Source organism: Octopus sinensis, linkage group LG15 (genome assembly GCF_006345805.1).
Source record: "Octopus sinensis linkage group LG15, ASM634580v1, whole genome shotgun sequence".
Lineage (NCBI taxonomy): Eukaryota > Metazoa > Mollusca > Cephalopoda > Octopoda > Octopodidae > Octopus > Octopus sinensis.
In genome coordinates, this window is record NC_043011.1 from 1,943,844 (window position 1) to 1,970,867 (window position 27,024).

At 33.4% G+C, this 27,024-nt stretch overlaps 1 long non-coding RNA gene across 1 annotated transcript; it reads left to right on the top strand.

Moving 5' to 3' along the window:
- On the top strand, nt 1–25,306 carry LOC118766162. The gene is made up of 3 exons (XR_005002072.1): nt 1–80; nt 7,614–7,618; nt 25,295–25,306. It is a non-coding gene; the product is annotated as an uncharacterized LOC118766162 (long non-coding RNA).
- The last annotated feature ends 1,718 nt before the right edge of the window (nt 25,307–27,024 follow it).

Consider the following 27,024-nt stretch of genomic DNA (forward strand, 5'->3'; position numbering starts at 1 on the left):
TGGCTTCTAGCAGTGGAAGCCTGAACTATAATGGGCCTGTCCCACAGAGAACGTTTCCAATTACTTTTGGATACCTCCTTGTGTGTATATATATATATATATACCAGAGTAAGCATATAAATGGGAAACAAGGTGGGAGAAAATAGTACTCGAATATCAGAGGTAGAGTAATATGCTTTATCATTAAAGCTGCAAAAACATCACAAAAATGTCACAAAATACTGCTACTCAGAGTTTTATGTCCCCATTCATTGGGCAGTTGTGATCCAGAATGGAATAAGAATTGAGGTTGTCTGTGTAAGTTATATTTTGATATAACTGACATTGACAGATACACTTTTAAATTTGATTGGTTGTTTTGACTAACAGTCTTTCAGAAGTATACAAGTTGAGACAGTAAATATACAAATAGAAAAGAAATTAAAAATAAAATGATATAAATATCATGTATAAATTCGAAGAAAATTTTGAGTCAAAAAGGAATTCCAAGTTAAAAAGAAATCATGCATGTCCAGAGTAAATTAATTAATTGTAAATAAGTAAGTTTGCTGCAACTTTTTTCATTCACAATTTCTTGCACAAAACTCGTTAGCATGAGCTCCAGTCATAGCAACAAGTTTGTGAATTGTTTGGCAAGAGTCCTCTGAGATCAGTTCATGAATTTTCATTATGTTTTCATTTTCCTTCCCCATCACCACCACCACCACCACCACCACCACCACCCAATTTGCTGCCCTCATGGCAAAATTTGAAATTATTATTATTATTTTTATAGTATTTCATAAAATGTTTTAATAAGGATATTAATATTTTTATATTTGTTAATATTTATTTACACTCTCCCTATTCAATACTTATTGTTGCAGTATGTACATTACTTACCTAACATAGATATTTGGTTAGGCCTACAAAGATTGCTCATATTAATATTACATAAAATAATGGTTTTAATACTTTAACTTTAATCTTATAATTGAATTTTATTTAGTTTTTTCTTAATCTACACCTCTGAAATTCCATAATTCATTCTTTCTTTTAACAATTTCTATATTTATATTCAACATGCCAGACACACAGTTGTGTGTATATATGCGTATATATGTATTGATGTATGAATAATCATCATCATCATCATCATCGTTTAACGTCCGCTTTCCATGCTAGCATGGGTTGGACGGTTTTGACTGAGGGCTGGCAAACCAGATGGCTGCACCGGCTCCAGTCTTGATCTGGCAGAGTTTCTACAGCTGGATGCCCTTCCTAATGCCAACCACTCCGAGAGTGTAGTGGGTGCTTTTTACGTGCCACCTGCACGGGGGCCAGTCAGGTGGTACTGGCATAATATACATATATATTTACATTGGTATGTATATGTATGTCTATATACATGTGTGCATATATGGACATGTGTATATATACTCAATTGCTTTTTTACAATTTAACTTTCTCTTTTCCTCCTTTTGTTTTCTTTATTTTCCGTCTCGATACTTTTACAGATGCTACAATGTCAAAATTGAAATGTTTCTATATTTTCTCTTTTTTATTCCCCCCCTTCCCCCCAACTTATCTGGTTCTTTTTTGTCATTTTTTACTTTCTTCTTTCTTTAACTAGCGATGGAAAATGGATGCATATATGAGTATGCATGTGTAAATGTGACTTTGTATTTATGTATACAGACATTTGTAAGTATATTTTTATGTATGTATATATGTATATGTATATGTGTGCATATATATATATATATATATATATATATATATGCATACATATATCACCGTGATATATGTGGAGGTGCAATGGCCCAGTGGTTAGGGCAGCGGACTTGCGGATGGAGGATCGGAGTTTCGATTCCCAGACCATTGTGAGTGTCTATTGAGCGAAAACACCTAAAGCTCAACGAGGCTCTGGCAGGGGGTGGCGGCGATCCCTGCTGTATTCTTTCACCACAACTTTCTCTCCCTCTTTCTTCTGTTGGCCTGCTTGCTTAGCCAGCGGGGTGGCGTCATTTGAAGGCTAAAACAATGTGAAGCGCATTGTGACCAGCGATGTGTAACAACATCTGATAGCCTGGTCGGTCACGGTGGTCACGGTGATATATGCATACATATATATGTATGTATAAATGAGTAACAAAGATGTACAGGTGTCAATTCATTATGGCCATTTCAAGTGGCTTCTTTAATTGATTAATGAAAACATATTTTGCATATTTATAATGTTAAAGCAAAATATAATTAAATATAAATATATAGATGAAGGCTAGAAGTACACTTAAAATTGTAAAAGGGGATATTTTGAGATATAAGAGAAATATTAAGGCTTTTTGTAAATGGAATGTATAGAATATCCTGATAGAAACTTATATGATGAATATATAACGGAATATAATATAAATAGATACTTTTAGAATACGTTAAACTGATATCAAAATCATTCTCATTAAATATGGGTGGGTAAAGGTAGGATATAGTAAAACATGAGATCTAATATATAGGGTAAGTAAATTAGAGATATTAAATATATAAAGGGGTACATTCAGATACAAGATTTAAAAAGATTTAGTCCTATAATCACATAATGAATATCATGTATAATAAAAAAAATTATAACAATGTAAGATTACAGTATAGATTGAATTTCATGAAAAAAGTATAAATTGTCACAAACTTATAAGCTACAAAAACCATAAAAATATATAAAAGGATATATAAAGGCATGAAATTATAAAAAATATAATATAAGAATTTATAAGATATGATGTGTAATTAAAAAATGTATATTGATATAAACTATAAAAACCATGAAAATATATAAACGGATATATAAAGGCATAGAATATAAAAATATAAAATAAAAAATTTATAAAAATTTATAAAAACACAAAAAATCATTAAAAGCTACAAACAACCTAAAGGCATAAGAAAGATATAAAGAAAAATATAAGATGAAATAAAAAGATTTTCTTTATAATGGCATTGATATATGGAAAAAGTTATAGCCAGAATGTTCTTTTCAATACAAGATGAAATGAAATATAAATGTACCAAGTTTTAACAGAGACAAAATTATCTTTGGAAATGGGTTTATAAGATATATGTAGAGTACATCAAAGAAAATGATAAAAGGTAGAATAGTAACAGATCTTAGAGGCTATATTTTATCTTTAGGGGAGATGCAAAATAATAAATATATTTTATATCAACCATGATAGAAGAGGCTCACCACTGGGAAAGGGTAAATACATATTGTAATTATTAAAAGTTTATAGGTCAAAGGGACTAAGGGTCACTAGAATGCATTATTGAACGGGTTTCAACATACAAGGCTCTGAATGATATGGCATCCTGAATAACTTATCTCACCAAAAATACAGTATGGTATAATTATTAATTACCTACTTCTAAAGCATTTAAAAGTATGTGTAATCTTAAGATCTAATTTATTATTAATTAGGTTGTGTTTATCTCTATATTTGATTATTTCCCATATCCCCATATATTTGTGTATGGTTGAGCTCCACACACTATATCCCACTTTAGACTGAATGCCACCCAAGACACACTAAAACAAACATCCCTTTCAACCTTGCAAGAAGGATATGCACAATAGTGTCAGAACAAAATGCCAGAAACTTTAGACTACAAGAACTCAAAAACACTCTAATTGACAGACACTACCCAGTTCAACTCATAGAGGATGGAATCAGACGTGCAACAGAAATCAACATAGAAACTTTAAGAAAAGTTCAACACATCAACATACCTTCCCCGAAAATACTGCCTTACATATCCACATACAACCCCAGAAACAATGAAGCTTTCACCATCATCACTCAGAATTTACCAAGGCTTCATAAGGACCCCAAATTAAGGGAAATTCTAAACATACATAAAATCATTAAAAGCTACAAACAACCTAAATAACTAAAACAGATCCTCACAAAGGCAAAAATTGTTTTCTGAAATAACGGATGCAAAAGTAAAAAAATGTGGTAGACCAAACTGCGCAACATGCCCAAACCTTCTAGAAGGATCAGAATTCCTCTTCAAAGAGGGACAAAAATTCAAGATCAAATCTAATTTTACTTGTGCTTCAGAAAACCTAATTTATGTCATAAGATGCTCGGGCTGCCACCAAAGCTAATTAGGGTCCACAGGATTATCGCTCAGATGCAGATGCACTCTACATCGACAACAGATTGCATTCCCAGAATACAGAATGATACCCTTTAGTGAACATATTGAGAAATGCGCAAAGCAACTACTACCACAATTTTTAATCTTTCCATTCTATCAATGTGCTATTGGAACACCAACACAAATTAGATTAAACAAGGAAACATTCTTCATTGAAAAATATAAACCAAAACTTAACCATTTCTAACATTTTTATACAAGGAAACTCATCACATTGAAAAAAATATAAAGCGATTATCTACCGGAAGAAATCCTTGCCTGGAACTCTTCACTTCATAGTGAAGACATGACATGATGTAGGTAAAGAAATTTGAGAAATTTGAAAAGAAAATACGAAATCATTTATTTCTCCAAAAACTATGTCGCTATGCACAAAATTTTCTAACATTTTTCTAACGACTTAAATATATACTTTAACCTTATAACACAAGTCTTCTGTAGTTTTTTCACCCTTTTAAAAAGTTTTTATACTTCCAATCACGTGCTTTCACACACCAACTCTCCCACCTATATATATATATATACATACATATAAATGTAGAGAGAAATTAGGATTAAAAGAAGGAAAAAGAAGAAAGTATAAGAAGAAAATAAATGTAAGATCCCTGGATCTTACACACACACACACACACACACAGATATATATGTGTATGTGTGTGTGTATATGTGTAAGATCCAAGGATCTTACATTTATTTTCTTTTTATACTTTCTTCTTTTTCCTTCTTTTAATCCTAATTTCTCTCTACATTTATATTCTCCACTCTTACTTTACTCTCTACATATTCTGGTTAAATCTTCCATATGTTAGCATTTACCTTTCTGTGGTTATATAAACTTTCATTTAATCAATATATCCTTGGGCTGAAGAGTAGCCTGCAGTATACACCTCGCCTAGATATTTACTACTTCTGAGGTTCTGCTCGCTATGAAACATATGCAGCCCAGATTTTATGTACTCCATTCCATAGCTCTTGAATATATATCTATATGTATATATATATATATAATATATATATATATGTATATGTATATATGTATACATATATATATATATATATATATATAATATATATATATATATATATATATATATATATATATATATATTATATATATATATATATATATAATATATATATATACATATATATATATATATATATATACATACATATATATATATATATATATATATATATATATATGCATGTGTGTTGTATGTGTGTATGTGCATATGTGTGTGTGTGTGTGCATGTGCGTGCATGTGTGATGTATATCAGTAAATGAAATAATGCTCTAATTAATTGAAAATGTCTGACTTCCAATATCCAAAGATACTCTTTTAAGGGAATTAGTTTAAAAAGAGTCAACAACTAACTCTCCTTGAAATTTTAGAATTCAAAAGACACTCATTTTATAAACAATGAAATGATAACTAATTCTTAAGACATCAGTTCCTTATGCCATCATTTTCCATTGCATATATACATTTGTATATGTACACACACACATATATATCTCTTTTACTCTTTTACTTGTTTCAGTCATTTGACTGTGGCCATGCTGGAGCACTGCCTTTAGTCGAGCAAATCAACCCCGGGACTTATTCTTTGTAAGCCCAGTACTTATTCTATCGGTCTCTTTTGCCAAACCGCTAAGTGACGGGGACGTAAACACACCAGCATCGGTTGTCAGACACACAAACACAGACACACAAACATATACACACATATATATATATACATATATACGACAGGCTTCTTTCAGTTTCTGTCTACCAAATCCACTCACAAGGCATTGGTCGGCCCGGGGCTATAGCAGAAGACACTTGCCCAAGGTGCCACGCAGTGGGATTGAACCCGGAACCATGTGGTTGGTTAGCAAGCTACTTACCACACAGCCACTCCTGTGCCTATCTATATCTGTGTATATTTTACTACATCATGTTCTTGTACCTAGCAAACCAGCGATTATGAGTTGGTGTAAGCATCCATTATAACTTATATATAAATGGTACCATTTTTACAACTATCATAACCTTATTACAACTGTGTATTATTTGATTATTTGCCTTCTACTATAGTAAGTAATGCAAGTCAAACTTTCTCCAAAAGAAAGAGGAAGTTGTATGGCTTCAACAAAACAAAAATTAAGATGTCACCTACTGTGAATCTTACTTGAAGAAATGCAAATAAATTGATGCATAAAAGACATAATATGAGAATATATCTCAATTCATGATGAAAATAAAGTTAACAGAAAATGAACAACTAAAAGTATTGGCAATTTTACTCATGATAACATTCCCTTTATACTGATTATCTTTTAATGGTGTATATGAAAGAAAATTTTTGGACAGTTAGGTTGCTCGAAAATTATCAACGAAAAGTACAAAATTTTTGTATGTCATTCAGGATGAAATAACCTTTCCCCATAACTGATGAAATTACAATCTTTTAATTTTCCATATTTTCTTGACTGTGGTTGTGAGATACTTTAATCTGAAATGCATGATTTAATACGCATTGTTAGATACAGTTGTCAAAAAGTAATGGCTCTTGTTCTTACAATGCTGTTAAGTTTATCTTGCATGCAAAAAATATTCCTCTAGAAAATATTATTGGATTGACAAATGATAATTGGTCTTCCATGATAGGTACCAAAAGTGGGCTCCAGAAATTGTAAAGTTGATGTCATTTGTTATTTATATTATGATATTTGTCTGTCATTCTGTCACTCGTCATGTTGTCACTGTAGTGCTGTCATACTTAGAAGCTTTCATAAAAGATTAAACACATAATTTTTTTTACACTGCAGCAAAAAACATTGAGAGTTCAAACTTATTCAGGAATTTGTTGCAGCAACTTTCTACAAGAGATCCTTTTCTTGAGTTGTTACAATGATATTGCAATAATTTGATGCTTTTATTGAACTGAAGTGAATTGAAAGTTGACAGGCGTAGGAGTGGCTGTGTGGTAAGTAGCTTGCTTATGAACTACATGGTTCCAGGTTCAGTCCCACTGCGTGGTACCTTGGGCAAGTGTCTTCTGCTATAGCCTGGGGCCGACCAAAGCCTTGTGAGTGAATTTGGGAGATGGAAACTGAAAGAAGCCTGTCGTATATATATATATATGTATGTGTGCATATACGTTTGTGTGTCTGTGTTTGTTCCCCCAACATCGCTTGACAACCGATGCTGGTGTGTTTATGTCCCCGTAACTTAGCAGTTTGGCAAGAGAGACCTATAGAATAAGTACTAGGCTTACAAAGAATAAGTCCTGGAGTTGATTTGCTCAACTAAAGGCAGTGCTCCAGCATGGCCACAGTCAAATGACTAAAACAAGTAAAAGAGTAAAGAGTAAATGTCATTGGTGTCAGGTGAATTTATAAGATATGGAGCAATTATGGAATCAAGCACATGTTGCTTTTCCATCAGGGTGTATTACAGGAAGTAAATTTACTGAATGTTGAATTCCACTCAGAGCAGTTTGTAATGATATCATTGAAAAACATATTTGCTTGAGTTTCTTTATTTAAGATGAATTACTGAACAATGAAAATAATTACAGAAACATTACTTGGAGGAAAAACAACAGTAGATTTAATTTTTGAAACTTTTGATAATGAAATTAGTGTTAGAAGATCAAAACTGGTTCTTTGAAATTCATTGTGGAACTTTGAATTCAAATAAGAAATTTTTTCCTTTGGTTGAACAGAAAAGACAATAATATCAAATGTACCTTAGAACCCAAGCATATCTTCCACGTCTGTCACTTTTCCAGCTGTTCATTTCCTATCCATTGTGCCAGAAAATAGTTTTACTTTTAGTGATTCAGGGACACTTTACCTAACTCTAATGATATATATTTCTGAATTCAAGTACAAGAGATGATTTGTTATCCAATTGTATAAGCAACTCAACTGTTTACATTCTTCAGCATTTATTATACCAATATTAATGAACTGTGTCAAAATGAGAAACTCAAATTTCTTAAAAACAAAACCATTAAAGGAAGAAATCTATTACTAGAAATGCAATGGAATGCAATATATGGAAGACTAAACAAGAACAATCAAAGACTTACTATACGCTGCAAGCAAAATAAGCTTGGAAAGAAAAAGGGAACACTGAGATTAAGGAACCATTTACTGTTTTAAGAGGAATTGAAGAAGATGAATAATTATTGTGTCCTAAATATAAAAATAAGCAGATTAGCAAATAAATATAAGCAGAATACTAGTATATTTCCTATCAAGCATCAAATTTTCATAATCTGGGTTTGATTTTCTTTTGAGATCTGGCTTTTTATCCAAGCCTGATCTGAGATTTCCCTGGAAATCTTATTTGTTGATCTTGACTATGATGTGGGAAATGGATCCAACTATTATCATTGCACATTATAAAATTTGAATGCCTCGTTGCTTTCCTTCGGCAAGGAATTACATGGTGGATCTATTTCAACAGTCAAAAACAAAGTCTTTCCTCTGACCAAATCTCAAAAGTATCTTCAAGTACCACATGATACAATAGGTAAGAGTAGGATGAGATATTTTGCCTTTTAGGGTATTAGCTGAATGGTCAATTAAATTGGTAAGCATTGATACAACTACACTCCATTTTCAACAGTTCATTCAAAGTAATGTGAAGAAGCATTTAAACATTTTGTGGAGTTTTTTATCTTACCTATTGGGTTGATCCATTTTGATGATACATTCACAAACACACACACAGACACACGCGCACACACACACACAAAATATATATAATTAATAGTTTAAAGAAAACAGAGAGTATACATAGAATAATAGTTCTTCAATCATAGTGCAGTCAATTAATAAGTTCTTATTTTTTCACCTACATTACGTTTCGGCCAATTGTTATTGTCCATATTTGCACACTTAAAGTGCATTATAATGTTATAAAACAATGACCTCTTCTAGACATATTGGCTGCTACTTTTTTGCTTCCCTCGACAGGAGAATATATTCTGACTGAATGGTTAGCTTTTAGTTCTTTTGTGTAACTGTGTGTTTGATGTAGTTCTAAAAATATCTCAAAACTGACTTTTTGATCCTACTGGTCAAAGGAAGAATCTGCTGCCAAGAAACTGGGTCATGTAACTATTCCACAACACTTATTGGTTTATTTGATAAACGCTTTAATCATTGTTTATAGCAAGTTGATGCAGGTTGTTTATCCGACCCCTTCCAACTCTTAATTCTAGCAACTGAAAAAAACCCACATTATCTTGGGGATGACCCAATCTATACTATAATGGAGAAAACTGCTTATTAATTAGATATGTAATAATTACTAAAAGAAAGCAATTATTAAAGGGTTGACTGTCTGGAAATATTTTTATAAATACATGTTCTAAGAAATTGCCTATAATTTTGACTTCTGAAGTTTATTGAATGTTTTTAACTCCAAATTCTCACAAATTTAAATATTCATTGCATTCACTGTGTCCTATTCTTCATGAATTTAAATATTCATTGCATTTACTGCGGAGTAGATTTTAATGTTGAATAATAAACACTGTTAATTCATTGCAGGCAACATTTTACATTTTTATTTGCAACAGTCTCTCATTCTCATTAACCCCTATTTTCATTAATGATAATTTAATAATAGCTATATAATTATGATACGAGACACAATTTCAAGAATATTACCAATTTCTGGACGATGCTAAATGAATATTTTTGATAAAATGAGAATTTTTTAATATACCGGTATAATTTTAAAGTGATTTTCTGTTGAATGAATGTATGCTATTACACAAAATAGCTGTATAACTTTGATATGAGGCACAATTTCAAGAATATTATCAGTTTCCAGAGTTTATTAAATGAATATTTTTGATAAAATGAAAGTTCTTTAATATACCGGTAAATTTTTTTTTCTAATGAAGAAGTGATTTTGTTGGTGTGGCTACTTGAAACGATATAAGCCTTACAATAACATTTATGTAATCGCTGTTATTTCTAGATTGCTAAAAAAGACAGTTTTTAATGAACTTTCATTTATATATAAAATGTGACTGAAAAAGAAAATTTAGCAGTAAAGGCACAATGGCAGAGAGAAAGACAGGCAACTGAGTCAGATGCAACCAAACCAAAGTGAGTGAAACAGATGCCTGAATATGCATGGAGACATAAACATGATTCTGTTTCTGCTACACATGACCGACTGGTTAGGGTATCTTGAAAAGAGAATATTCTACTTCAAAATAATGGTGTCAGATCACAGATTGTTGATGCAACACTAAAGAGATCTTTACTTTAAATAGTGGTGGCTGTGTGGTAAGTAGCTTGTTTACCAACCACATGGCTCCAGGTTCAGTCCCACTGTGTGGCACCTTGGGCAAGTGTCTTCTACTATAGCCTCGGGCCGACCAAAGCCTTGTCAGTGGATTTGGTAGACGGAAACTGAAAGAAGCCCGTCATATATATATGTATATATATATACGTTTGTGTGTCTGTGTTTGTCCCCCTAGCATTGCTTGACAACTGATGCTGGTGTGTTTATGTCCCCGTTACTTAGCTGTTCGGCAAAAGAAACTGATAGAATAAGTACTGGGCTTACAAAAGAATAAGTCCCGGGGTCGAGTTGCTCAATTAAAGGCAGTGCTCCAGCATGGCCGCAGTCAAATGACTGAAACAAGTAAAAGAGTAAAAGAGAGTAAAGTGGCATTGACAACCAAGAAGGTCATTCTGATGAAAGTGAGTTTGCTAATTACCTTCAAAATCAAACTACCCAATGCCTTTGCCTTAAAAGTGTTACTCTTTCAGATCTATGTGATTTTGTATATGTTGACCTCAAAATTAACTTCACAAACCCTGTGTGGCTTGCAAATAGAACCATAGTTACTCCAACAAATGAAGCAGCACAATTTGTGAATGATTTTCTGTTGACCAGGATTCCTGGTGAGCTAAAACTATACAGAAACTCAGATACAGTTAATAATGGAACTCACCAATCAAGTTCATCAACAAATTTACACCATTAGAGTTTCCACAACACATTCTCAAACTGAAGAAAAATTATGCATAATGCTTCTGAGAAATTTAGATGCTACTAATGGATATCCTTGTCATTTACATGATCAGGTTATTGAGGTTGAGGTTGAGATTGCTTCTGGTCCTTATGCAGGATCAACTCTGCTAATCCTAAGAATACCACATGTATCTCAAGAAATGGAATTTCCATTCACGGCACATAAAAAGCACCCACTACACTCACGGAGTGGTTGGCGTTAGGAAGGTCATCCAGCTGTAGAAACACTGCCAGATCAGGCTGGAGCCTGGTGCAGCCTCCTGGCTTCCCAGACCCCGGTCGAACTGTTCAACCCGTGCTAGCACAGAAAATGGATGTTAAACGATGATGATTTACCTGCAAACAATTTCATGTGAAGCAAACATTTGTCTTGACCTGCATCAAGGCCCAGGGACAGACTTTTGAACAAATTGGAATCTATCTTCTGACACAATTCTTCTCACATGGTCAGTTGTATGTTGCATTATCTAGAGTTCGAAAGAAGGCTAATGTAAAAATATTCTTTTCTATTCTAGGCAAAAGGCCCAAAATTTTTGGGAAGGGTGGCAGAGTCGATTAGATCAACCCCAATATGCAACTAGTACTTAATTTATCAACCCTGAAAGGATGAAAGACAAAGTCGACCTTGGTGGAATTTGAACTCAGAACATAATGACAGATGAAATACCTATTTCTTTACTACCCACAAGGGGCTAAACACAGAGAAGACAAACAAGGTCAGACAAATTTATTAAGTCGATTATATCGACCCCAGTAACTGATACTTATTTAATCGACCCCGAAAGGATGAAAGACAAAGTCGACCTCGGTGGAATTTGAACTCAGAACGTAATGGCAGATGAAATACTGCAAGGCATTTCACCCAGCCTGCTAACGTTTCTGCCAGCTCGCTGCATTCTAATGTAAAAATATTGGCTGAGAGAAATAAAAACTGACAATTGCATCTACATGCTTTCTAGCAAGTTTCAGTAAATAGAATTAACACATAAATTACATATATAAAGTAACATATTTGTGTGGAATTAAATTGTTTTGGCATATTTCAGCACATGCCGAATGAAGGATATCGTTATATTAGACCATTTTAAATTTGAATATATTTGAAAAAGTGAGGCAACGTCATTATCATGTGTTTTCACGGCACCAAACTTGTGTGTGTGTGTGTGCGTGTGTGAGTGTGTGTGAGTGCATGTGTGTGTGTGAGTGTGTGTGTGTGTATCCCTCTTTCCATCTATCTATCTATCTATCTATGCACACCTATGTAAGTTCTACCAATTATTAATGATAAATATATATAGCAGATTGACTCTTTACAAAAGAGAGATTATGACTGATAAAATAATGAAAGCAATATTTACTAAGCAAGTGAGCACTATTATACAAAGGAATAATTAGACGTAAAATATCATAAAATTATTAGAATTGGGAAACAAATATGGAAATATTATTGAGTGACTAGCAGAAAATCGTGTGGAGGGTGGTCTTTCTGCTATTATATATAATGTGTTTTATTTAGGTACATAAATGTTTTCTTCAACACCACTGTTAGATACATCATGGGAATATCTCTTCTGAAAATAAAGAAATTAGGGATCTTTGCAGTTTGAACGGCAGTTTTTAACATAATTTCTAGGTAACTAAAAAATTCTAAACTTCGTATATTGGTAGAATGTATTTATAAAACATCTTTTTCTCTTGGCTTTATTGAGAAAATTCTATAGTTTGTAAGATATTTGTTGTTTTTTTTCTTCAATTTCTGCAATTTCAACCAATCAGTGATGTCTATTGAGGTAAAAACATTCTGTGCCGTATTAATATGTCCCTTGTTTAAGAAACAGATTAGGTTTATTTACATTTGTGAAGAAAAAAAGATACCCTTCCCCCACCCCTAACCCTAACCCTAACCCTAACCCTAAAACAGATTGAAATGCAATAGATCAATACTAGGGTCATCATTATGGGTGAAAATTTCATATGACACCGCTAGAAAAAACTGCCGTTCAAACCGAAAAGATCCGAAATTATAATTAATATTTTGATGGTGAGTATAGTGGTTTGGAAGAACTTGGAAGGGCTTCAAATGAAATGGTTTGCATTATTGATTTCCCCTCTTTTCATTCCAAATTCGAATCCTCTGTAGGTCAACACTATCTTTAAACCTTCTAGTGTAGATAAATCAAAATACTATTAAAATACTAGGTTTAATTTAAGATGCTGTTGTTCTGTAGTAGGTTCCAGTGTTTCGTATGGTGCTATAGAGTTTAAATCCCTCACACAGACACACACACACACACATACACACACACACACAAACACACACACACAAGCACACGCACACACACACACCACATCCAAGGTATAAATAAAAAGAAAAAAGATTATTATTATTACTCTGGTGTCACAATTGCGTCACTTGTAATTTCAAAATATAACGTCAGCTTAAAATTTTGTCTAATGACTCAATATTGTATCAATGATAGCTGATGAAATTAAAGTAAACAGTTTGTGTAATATTAAAAAACTTAATATTAAATTTCTCGTATGAGGATTTGAAAATTTCATTTGTATTTCAGTTAACAAACGGCAAAGATTTAGAAAAAATCTCATTTGTCATGTAAAATAAATAGATTAAAAAAAGGTCGATATATTTGATGTATGTTATATATTTGTTATATTTTCCATATCAGAAAAGTATTAAAGAGGTATGAGGAAAACAATAAATGAATGCAAACAGTATTAATAAGAATTTCATAAAGACATACCTGTCTAAGGATGTTGTGTTAGAAAGGTGAAAACTACGCTTTCTAATAGATGTCCTCAGTTTAATGTCAAAACACTTTTGTTGTGGTTTTGTTTTTGTATTCTATCAAATTTATGCTGAAGAAAATTATCATGAAATATAATTCATGCTTACTATTTTACACACACACAAACACATGCACACGCACAAACACACACACACACACACACACACACACAAACGCACGCACACACAAACACACACACACACACAAACACACACACACAGTTGCCTTACCAGAAATACAGCACAAAACCAAACTGCATCTCATCTTGGCTAACTCTCTCCCTAATTAGTTGGGCTATGACCCTCTCCATAATTTTCATCAGCTGATGCAACGATTTGATACCTCGGTAATTATTTCTATCTAATATATCTAATATCTTTACCTTTGTAGCAATTGATTATGGTGCTGCTATACTAGTCATTGGGTATGACTCCTTCATGAATCACCTGATTTACAATATGAGTAACTAGACCATAACCCACACCACCGAATATTTTAAGCATCTCAGCAGTTATTCCCAATGGGCCGGGGGGGCTTTTCTTGTCTTCATGTCCTTAATTACTTTATATACCAGTGTACTGTTAATTCAGGGAGCTGGTCCCTCAATTAAGTCAACATTTGGTAGACTCTCTTCCTCCCATTTGTTCGCTACATTCAGTAGTCTTTCATAATGGCTTCTCCAAGCCTCTTTCTTTTCAGAATCACTAAATGCAAGTGCACCATCATCCATGCAGACACATTTCTCTCCTTAGGCATCTCAATTTTCTCTCACTCACTGATAGGAAATATAGTTACAAATAAGAAGAATGTATTCATGTATTCAACTTTTTAATTCAAGGGAAATTGCTGGGACTGATGTCACCCAGTGAATTAACTCATGAGTCCCTCCGCCCAAAGTTTTCTTCCTGTTCCACTCCATACAGAATCCTTAGCAATGTTTTTGAACTACTATTACTCATAAATGCATGCATATAATATAGCAATAATACCATTTCCCTAAGCTGTCCAGAATTAGACATCTTGGCTATGAATGCAATACAGTACAAATGGCAGGATGTGGACCAGTAACATTGTTTGTGATTACCTCATATTTTAAATCTATATAGACAATATAAATTATACATAAATCTTTATTCTGTTATCTCATTGAAGAAGAGATAAAATGTGTAAGCATTTAAGTTCATGCATTAAGATCATAGGTCTTGAGCTCAAATTTAGTATAGTAATTTTGATGTCTGTTGGTAAAAATAGTTAATTCTCAATTCATCTAGTTGTCAGGACTAATTGTCTGATTTGATAGCTATTATAAACTACTTTCCTTTTCAACAGTTATCTATATTCTACTTGGTACTATAAAAACGGAGCTCAGCACAAATCCTTGAATAATCTTCAAAGTTCTTGGAGATATTTAAACTTATCTTCCTTGAGTCACATTTCAGAATTTTAGAGAAAGAAAATATTTTGTTATCAGCCATTGGGTTGAAAATTACTATCTTTTATTTAAATGGAATGAAATAAATAAATAAAGTTTTTTTTTCGTTAGTTTTCATTCTGTATTGTTAAATATTTCAGAAAGTCAACATCGTTTCAGACAAATGTCTAAATTTTCTAAATTCTATTTACCAAATGATATTGATTTGCTTTCTTCCTTTTGAAAGTTTTTTCTATTTAGCAACATAACAATGTATTGTATGAATGTGAGGCTTGAATAAAACTTTGTTGATGATATTAATTGAATTTTAGTTGATAAAACTTCACAAACAGGCTCTTCTTTACAAAGATCTGTTTAGTAAAAATACCATTGTTTAATTTATTCGATTTTTGAAATGTTTGTCTTCATATCAATATGAAATAAGAACAAAGCTTACATGAATACTTCTTTGAAATCTTAACTACTTATTTTAAAATAAGGTGTAAGTTTGAAACTTTATCTGAAAAATAGTATAATACAACATATGTTTACATATTAAATTTCTTTAGAAAAATAGGCAAGAAAGAAACAGTTTCACCTTACTGTTTATCATTTCTTGTGTTGCCATGTTTCTGAAGTTTGAATTTAATTATCGAGGGATTCTTTGAAACTGTATTGAAACATAGTCGAAGCTGTATGTATGCATTTTCTATTTGTATGTAACTAACACAAGCTAAAACATCAACTATATCAACAGAATTGTTGTTTACAGGACAATGAAAAATGTAAACTTATTTAGACTCAACCATATTAAGAATGTTATCCTTAATTATACATTCTTCACAATTTTCCAGTGTCTTTATTTTAAATTGCCTTATCAATGAATAATTTTCATACAAAAACCATATTCTGTCAAAACATTTTAAGATTTGGTAGTTGTGTTTCAATCTATGCTTCATTGAGGAGGTCCAGTACGACTGAAACATGTCCAAAGTATTCACACTTATCAGAATCACTATCCATTAGTTATTTTCATTTGATTATTAATCAGTATAATTTCCCTCACTTGTAATAAATGCTAAGGAATTTTATTCTCATTCCAGGTATAATGTAAATAAAGTAAAAGATTTCTTTTGGAATAAGTTAACCAGCACTTAACTATATGTTCTTCATACAGATTACATCCCTAACAAATTTTCCAATATTATTATTGAACAGTTTAGAATTTGATTAACTTTTAACTAAAGTTCCGACTTTAACAAAGAATCAAAGAAATCTAGAAGAAATCAAGTTATAGATTACTTTTATTCCTTTGTAATTTTGATTCAGCTGAGATTCTAAAGATTTAAATGCATTGTTTGGAATATTTCAAAACTGATACCATAATGAAATAAAATGAACAATGATTTCAGGAAACCTTTTCTTTATAATGTTTGTAACATCAGATTTGTTTGGATTATTTTAAATTGTTTAGCAATATACAAGTGAAAGTGCATGGCATACAATCATAAGATTGTAGGTTCTGTTTTTGGTCCAAGACATGAAGTGTATTTCTTAGTAAGGTACATCATTTCATGTTGCTCCAGTCAACTTCGTTGTAAATGAGTATTACCTTGGTGCTTGTCCAGCTTTCTTTTCCTCTAGCTGTCATATCCTTCCGGATGTGCCACAGTCTCAAAGGTAAGAAGACCAAGAAGATGCATTGAGAACATTCGTTTCACCCCTCCCTTCTCTGAAGTCATCATCCTCACTGACTTCAATGCCTTATGGCTATCACTGACTTCAATGCCTTATGGCTATCACATTCATTTGGCTATTGGAGCCAAAGCTAAATCCTTTGCTTTTCTCAACTCTTTACACAGATACCAAACCATCCGACAGACTTTCCAAACACTCTTGATCTCTTTTTATATCTCTAAAGCTAAGACTTAAATGGTAACCTTCTTTGCCCATACTGGACATCTGATCACTGCCTTGTTATAAATACTCAACATACAATCACATAAAACACAACATTCCCATCCCTTTAGACCCTGTTGTCAGTTAACTGGTCAGATTTCCATCAGTTTCATACCATTTACACCTCAGACAGCAAATGTGATTCATGCTTGACTGATCAAAGCCATCTAAACAGGCAACTGAAACCATCCTTTTAGACAAGTCTATACCCCATCCCCCATAACAAAAGCCTAATGTCAATATCCCAAGTCACGCTAATGGATATGAAAAGTGGAACGGCTATTGGGAGGTAACTGCAGATTTACCTGGGTGCCAGGTTTTCTTTCCTATCCCAGTTATGAAAACCAGATATTTTGATGTGGTTTGAAAGAAAGAAAGTTGTAAATATAGTCGAGCTAACGGTTCCTCATGAAGATAATATGGACGCCGCTCGGGCTCGAAAATTGAACCGTTATGAAAACCTCCTCGAGGAATGTGAAGACGCAAGCTGGAAAGCGGAACATTTTCCTATCGAAGTCGGATGTAGAGGGTTTGTTGGACACAGCGTGAGACGACTGTTGTTATCGCTAGGCCTAACTCATCGTAAAGTCAATACCACCATGACTGATATCCAATCTACAGTGGAGAAGGCTAGCCACTGGATTTGGTTAAAAAGAGACGATGAGCGATGGCTAGAAGGATATTGAGCTTTATTTGATAACCAGCTGATCTAGCAAGCGGGGACTCATATCAGTGAGGGGGGCTGGTGCGCATTGAAGCTGTCGAGAGGTAGGCCCCGAAATGGCGCGTATTCTCTCCTGATGACCCCATACACTTGCTAGCTTCCGGTATACAGAGCTTTTGACTGGTAGCACTTGCATGTGCAAGTTGTTTGCAAGACATCGTACTGCAGTTGTTTGGGATAAAAATAACAGGATCTAAAATGCCTGAAGAATTTCACCAAGTTAAAACTGTAGTGCGAATCTTCTAGAGCCAGACAGCCAGATTTTTCAGCCTACACATGGTAATGTAGACCAAATCCAAATTATTCCAGATGAAGATATGGATGATGCCAAACTCAGATCTGACAGACTTTGGTTTGTGGACAGAATTGTCATATGAGGAAGTATTCCATTGAGTAGTGTGTGAGGCAGGAGAGGGAACTTTTAAACTCGGTGTTGTTGCAACCTATTTTTAAATTCCAAGCAAGTGTACAAAAAGTAGTCTAGCTTTTATACAATTAACAAAAGTCAATGTAAAATTATAAAGCAAAGAGTGAATCGTGCAATTTCCTTCAAAAACCAATGTCATTGCATTGTTTGTAAATTTTTCGAAGACTTGCTTCTTTTAATACAGTTTTGGTTTCTGAAGGATTTGATAATTAGCAAAACTTCTATCTTATTCAAACTCATAAACACTCAGATAAAGTACAAGAATGCCATACTGATTTACTGAAGAGGAAAATAAATGTAAACAACAGCTTCAAAGCAATAGAAACAAATAAAGTAGAATGGTAGTACTGGTGGCTTGTCATGGGGAGAATTATCACTGTAATTTCCATTCTTGCAGAAACAGGCTTACCTTTCAGAGAAGTTAACCAATCTTTTAGAACTGGGAGCAAAATTTGATCTGTTCTATGGGTTTGTATTAATGGATATGAGAATTTGTCAAAAACTGTTTTTGAAGAAATGATTCAACTCAAAGCAAAAAAAAAAAAAAGTTAAGGATATTATTCTGGCAGAGAGGTAAATGGTACTTGCACTTGTACATGAAACTAAGCCTTAAGCCTACAGATGGGCACTCTCAGACCTTTATCAAATTATATACATGAAAAGTTCAGATGGCCTTCCCTAATGTGGAAAGCAATCTTGCAGCCATTTCTCAGCTTAAGTATAACTAATTGACCAAGAAAAGGTCTTTTCATGACCTCAATCCCTTTGAGTATTGAAAATGGTAAGCTTAGATAAATTTTGATGAACTTTTGTTATGAATCATCATCATCGTTTAGCGTCCACTTTCCATCTAGCATGGGTTGGACGGTTCAACTGGGGTCTGGGAAGCCAGAAGGCTGCACCAGGCCCAGTCTGATCTGGCAATGTTTCTACGGCTGGATGCCCTTCCTAACACCAACCACTCCGTGAGTGTAGTGGGTGCTTTTTACGTGCCACCGGCACGGGGGGCAGGTGAGGCTGGTAAAAAATAAAAATTTTACTCTTAGCAATTTGATGATTGTAGTGTCTATTTCTTAACATCTATTCTAAAATTGTCTGTTACATTGCCACTGGCAGGTAGTCGTGATCAATATATTAATACTCAAGCAATTAAATTTGTAAACACAAGATTTTTGTAAAGAATAGCAGTACACTTAAAATTTCATTTTCCTAAAACTTCTTGCTTATTCAGCAAAATGTTTAAAAAGTTCAGTTATTCAAAAAGTTTTCACTGTTACTTTTAACGTTTGTACAATTTTTCAATCACTTTTTATATTCAATAATAACATCCTATGTCCTTTAGAGGAAGAGTTGAGAATTGTAGATATTTACTCACCTGTCAACATCCTTGGCTTTTCTCAATTTTGTTTAAAAACACCTTTCCATCTTCTTTGAGTCAGGAAGTTAGGAGAGTGGGAAGTATCTCACAAGTGGAATAGCCATGGGCTTTGCTAAATCTGGCACTGCTCTCTTGATATCTATATTCACACTAGCAAGTGATACTTTTTCAAATGTTAGATCTATTGTTTCTTTTTCTTTTAATCTTACATATGGAATGTTCAACTGAACAGCAGCACTTCCTTGACTCCTTTGTGCATACCTACTTTTACATGTAAATATAAATCTATTATTTCATATTTATTCATACCTATTGAATATTTGGGCTGTAGGTGAATATTTAAACATCTCTCATCATCATGATAGAAATCATCATCCTCATCATTGTTTAGCGTCCGCTTTCCATGCTGGCATGGGTTGGACGGTTCAACTGGGGTCTGGGAAGCCAGGAGGCTGCACCAGTTTCTACGGCTGGATCAGACTGGGCCTGGTGCAGCCTTCTAGCTTCCCAGACCCCAGTTGAACCGTCCAACCCATGCCAGCATGGAAAGCGGACGCTAAACGATGATGATGATGATGATGATGATGATTTCTATCATGATGATGAGAGATGTTTAAATATTCATCTACAGCCAAAATATTCAATAGAAAGCATAGTGCAAATAAATTTTAAAACCACAATTCCACAAGCGGAAGCAGAACTATGACTGACATTCTTCTTTGCATTCAAAGACCTTAATAATAATGATTGATGAAGTAGGGTAGTAAATGGAAGAATAGCAAGTATATTTATATGCAAATTTTTATAACAGTTTCGTAGCATTAACCCTTTTGTTACTAACCTGGCCAAAACCGGCTCTGGCTCTGTGGTAAAATGTCTTGTTTTCATAAGTTATAGAATTAAAATATTCCACCAAGCCTTAGTCACAATTTATGTTCCTAACACTAGCTTAGTAATAACTAAGTTACTTTACTAAATTCTTTGTTATATTTAAAATAATTAAAAGAAACACAGAGCATCTCAAAATAAATACAGTAACGAAAGGGTTAATTCAGCCACCGTGCTGCCAGCTTAACAAATCAACACTATCTGCTGCACCAACTCAACACACACTTTAAGCACTAACAAAACCATTGTCACTGCCACACCTGCTATATACCATGATCTGCATTGCTATAGTGAGCACTATTGTTGCTTTACCCTTAGTAGTGATTATATTCACTACCTTAATAATATCAACCGTGTAGAGGTTAATGTGAAAATTTTAATAACATCAGAGTAGTTGACACTAATAAATGTATTGCTTTAACACATTTTAAATAAAGTGATTAGAGTAAACTAATTTTGGTAATAATAACTTTCATATATACATTTATGTTTAGCTTCTTACATACACACAAATACATACATATATATATATATATATATATATATATATACACAATATCTAGACCAAAAGTGTGAAATATAATTAATTTAATAAAATTAATAAACTTCACCTAGTAGTTTTATCGGTATGGAAAAGACCATATTTGGTAAGGATTATATTAATTATAATAAAGGTTTAATTGCAACAAGTTGCTCAAAACCACATACCGAAAATATTAGAAATGGCAGCCAAATAGATCACCATTTCTCCTACTAGTAAAAAAGTCTCCACAAGCAAACAGAACTTGCAACCCGTATATGGTAAAGAGAAAGAAAATAACAAAATCCCAGCCTATTGGATTAATTATAGACGAAATCGTTTCTAGATTAGAACCAGAAGTTCATTTCCTTGTCAATATAATATTTCCTATAAATCTAGAAATGCTAGGAAAAAGCTCACCCATTACACCAGCTCGATCAGGCGACATCGAATGATCTAACGGTCTGCCAGCATCTCTACATTTATATAGACAGGCGAATTCGTATCTCCCTCCAAAATTACCACGTGAGTTACAAAAACATTACCAACGAAACGAAGTTTCACAGATTTATTGTATGGGAGTAATAGTATACAATATACAAAAATATATATATATATATATATATATAATATATATATATATATATATATATATATATCTGTCTGTCCTACCCATGCCTGCATGGAAGATGGACGTTAAATGATGATGATGATGATATGCACATAGTCTTAAATATGAGTTGTACATAATTTATGAATATTTTCATATACTTGTTCATTTTTTTTGCATCATTCCATGGCAAAAATTGTCTGGATCTGCAGTAACAACTGATAAGCAATGATATATATGTTTGCACCTTGATCTATAAGTACACACAATTGAAAGGGCCCATCTAGACCAAAATGTGTCTGGCATTCTTGTTAGTCACTGCTAGGGTTATTTTCATCTACCTCATATGTATTATCATCTACCTTATATATATTAAACCCAACACATACCTAAAAGATATATCTGGATGCATACTGCAGTAACTTGCCTTTAAACGATGTATATTCTGGTCAATAATGCATTTACTAACGCAACCCAAATTGGATTTAGTGGGGCAAATAAGCCTAACTGAAGGTTTAATGGAGAAGCTAGGCTTATGGTTCTTCAGGGTGAAGTGTGTGTGTGTGGGTGGGTGTTTAGGTGTATAAGGTTCCATTTGATTAAGTAATCCAAGGTCTTGAATCAGCTTATAGTAGAAGTCTTTGATATCCTTAAGTTAGTGTATATATTGATTAGGAGGGTATATAAGTTCCTGGTTTTGTCTGAAAACATACAAATGCAAATTCTGGAAATAATCCTGGAGAGGTCCTTTTGGAGTGAATTCATCATATTCAAGAATTTTATATTCGTAATCCATTTTGAATTTAGCCAAGGAAGGGTTAGGAGGTGGATTTTTATAAGTTCTAAAATTATAGCAATCTTTATCTTTGGAGTAGTAAGAATTATTTCATTTGTTGTCATAGAAGAAAGCCTTCCATCTCATCTGTGAAATGAAGTCATCGATATTCTGTATTAGTAGTTCCATGTAAAGATCTCTGGGTAGAATTGGGATATCCTTAGTAGTGGTGCCAAACATTGCTTATCCACTATAAGTGTAATCTATAAGTAGTAATCAGCTGAACAAAGGGTATACAGATAGTACACGAGAGTGGAGTGTGTTCAATATAAAAAACACACAGTTATACTGAAAAGAATTTAAACTTTAACTCCAAATTCTTTGACCTAGACAAGGCTCATGCTATCAATAGTGACTATAAGAAAAATTCGAACTAAGCTAATGTCAAGTTAGTAATGGAGATAAACATAGTTAAGCTTTATATAAATATATTTAAATGGAGCACAAAGAATACAGAATTATCATAAACCGGATGGATAAAATATATTAAATGACACATGCATACTGAATGATCAGTATATCCCTCTTCTAGTATTGATGGCACAGCACCTCTGACTATTTTCATCAAGAAAATACAGTTTAATTCAATTAACTATAGGTTTGGTAAGGACGAAGGTTTTACAAACTTCATTTTGAATGTTCAAACGTAATTCAACATACCTTTTGTTTTTATCAAAAAGATTATGCATGACACAATGTTATAATTATATGTATACACAAACACATCTATATACCATATATATATATATATATATATATATATATAATATGGGTAAGAAGATGAAAAATGAAGTTAGCATATCTTTATAATTAGTCACTGTCAAGTTTTGTAATTTGCTGATTTCATAAGCACCAATATAAGAATAAAGGTCAAATAATCATAAACTACAAATTTCTAACATGTCGCTGTTGAATCATCTTTTGTAATTCGATTCTGCTGACAAGCAGTGCAGTTGGAAATGAAGGTAGTCACATCTCAAGACACGTTTGGCCAATAGAACCTCAGAGAAATTTTGCTGAGCATTTGTTGAGTACCCAAATGTGTATCATGACTGTCATGAAGCACACTGTCCCATAGTTGGTAGGGAACTAATATTCTCATTTGCAAATATAGAATTCTCTCTTCTATCATTTGCTGATCATGCATGCATTTAGAAAGGAGGTTGCCCTTTTTTTAGCAAAGTCCATTTTCTGGATATGACCATGCATTTGATTTTCTAAATATGTCTCATATTCAGTAATATTGTTCACATGATTGATATATGCGAGGCCAAAGAGAATATCACTCACTTGCTCAACTGCAAAGATAATTCCTTCGTCCATTACTTGCAATCTCAATATTGTATCAACATGAGGAATTTTAGAGCCAAAGATATGCAATATATCAAAATCAACTGCCATTAATTGAATAGCCCATTGCCTGATTCTAGCGGAAACATTCATAGGGATCGACATTTTTGGGTGGAAGATATATTTTAAAGGTTTATGATCGATATTGAGTTTGAACCTTTTTAATTAGCAGGAATTGTTTGAGATAGGTAACAGCTTCGCATTTGATATTTGACCAGTTAGACTCAGCTGGTGTCAATTTTCTTGACACATATAAAACAGTGTTACCATTTTGTGAAAGTATTATGGCAATGCTGTTCATTGAGGCATCAGTCATCAACTTGGCAGGTAATTTAAGATCTAATGGCATCAACACAGGTTCTTTGCGTAGCTGGTCTTTAATATTCTCAAATTCAAGTTGGCACTTGTCAGTCCACTGAAAACGATTGGCAGGGGTTAGATTCTGCATGCTAATTGGTTTCTCACTGAAATTTGAAATAAATCTCCCAAAGTGTCCTGATTAGTCCAAAAAAGGATTGTAGTTCCTCAGTGTTTTTTTGGCTGATTTAATGCCATGATTCTGTAAGTGAGTTCTTTTGTGGGATTAATTCTTTCTGCTGATATCATATCACATGGCCTAGAAATGTGATGCATGTAGTCTTTTGAACAAATTTTTCTTTGTTGACACTGACTTGTTTCTCACATAACCTTCCGAGGATGACATTTAAATATTTATTCAGGTTCTCTTCCATCTTAGCAAAAACGATAATATCGTCTTGCTAGGCAATGAAATGTTTTTAGTCCATTGAACACCACATTCTCTATAGCATGCTGAAAAATTGCAGATCTAGTTTTCATCCTCATCTGTAATCACGTAACCAAGTATATCCCTCTTCTAGTATTGATGGCGCAGCACCTCTGACTATTTTCATCAAGCTTGATCTGCCAATATGTATTGGTTAAATCAATCTTAGTGAAGAATCTTGCACCACTGAGCTTGCTGAATATGGTTTCTGTTTGTGGCAAAGGATAAGCTTCTGTGCATATCTTTTCATTTAGGTGAAATTTGTTGTCAGAAGACATACACACTCATCCATTTTACCTTCTCACCCACACAACTGGAGAAGTATTGACTATACCACCCGGAGCACATTTTTCAATTACACCTTTGGCTTCCAATGCATCTATTTCTTTTGATACATCTTCCTCAAGAGTCATAGGTACGTTTCTGGGGGAACAGAATTTATCAGGCATTAGGTATTAATTTAACAGAAGCTTGCACTCCTTTTGATCAGTGGCAGAAATGACTCAATGCTGCAAATTGTTTCAGCATTGAGCATGTCATGACCCAGAAGACCATACCTGCAGTCACCTTTAATTATTTTGAAAGTGTGGAGGAATTGCTGAGCTCCTCACTTCACCGTAAGTCAAGCATCCCCAATGCATTCCATGTGGTGCCCATCGTACAATCCATATGAAGAATCTTGCTGTGCGATTGTTGCACCAATATCCTTTACTATTATGAATGCAATAATGCTGCAGGGAGCACCCATATCATGCGTCATGTCTATCATGTGCCCACTGAATGAAACAAATTCAAACACAGGTTTTCCAATGCATGACCAATAAAAGTCATGATTCCATCCTGATGACTCATCCTGTAATTATTCCTGGTGCTTTTGCAAACTTTCTTGCCAAAGTTTTTGCAGATAGCTTTTATTGCAGGACATTCGTATTGTGGAAACCAGAGTCTACCTCAGTAATAACTGGATTTGTCACTCAATTTTTTCTTTATCTTGTACGGTCGTTTTGGAATAGGCAATGACTTTCTCTTTTGAATTGTCATTGCAAAATTCAGATATTTGCAAAGTACATTGTAAAAATTGTACTGTAGAGTCTAAACTGAGTTTGTTAACTTCATTAGCTTGAAGAACTTTCTCTCTTTCCTCACTACTTCTTAGACTGTCAACTGAGACATTATGAGTTTTTCACTCATTGATGTTTTAGACATTTTCGGACTTTCAAAATCACAGTATTCACTGGTGTGTTGTAGATTTGAAAGAAATTAAGAAATTGACCCATAGTGGAGAAGAATTTTATTCTTTTGGATAATATCAATTTCTTTGAAGGAGCAACATGATTTAGAATTGAATTTTTTTGGTCATCATAAGTCATTTTCATAATTTTCTTCGAGATAATTTTCAGTACTTGTAGTCCTACCAAGGAAATGAATTTCATAGCCATAAGACTTTTGTCATGATCTTGTCGGTTATCCTTTAATTCATCCACATAGAAGTTTGTTTTGAATACCATGAGCCAGGTTGAGATGTCTTTGAGCTAGCCATTTTTTCCATTTTCACTATTGTCATTTGCTGCTATTTCGATTTTCTTCTGGTAAAGCCAGCCACTTATTTGACCACTTCTGGCTGTAGATTATATAAAGAACCCCTTTCGCACATGGTTTCTCTCAAACCTTCTCATCTTGCTCTGATTTTTGACACCATCATATCATGACACGAAATGATCAGCTGCTAAGCTAAGAAACTCTATTTTTTAACCGTTCATCATTCTTTTCATTCATTTAACCTGTATTACTAACATGCTAATGATCTTGAGTTGAAATAACTTTGTAACTTGTAATTCATTACTTTCTCTAATAGCTTCTAGAATCGTACCCAACCAAATAGCAGCCTGTTTACTTACTTAATTTAACATTGGCATGTTTATATCTATATTTGCAACTGCAGTAACACTTATATATATATACACAATTCTTACCTTACTCTCACCCTCAGTAGAGGCAACAATTTTAACTTGTTTGAATGATGATAGGTTAAAAGTGAGAGCAACTGTTATGGCATGTCTGGTATCAAATGAC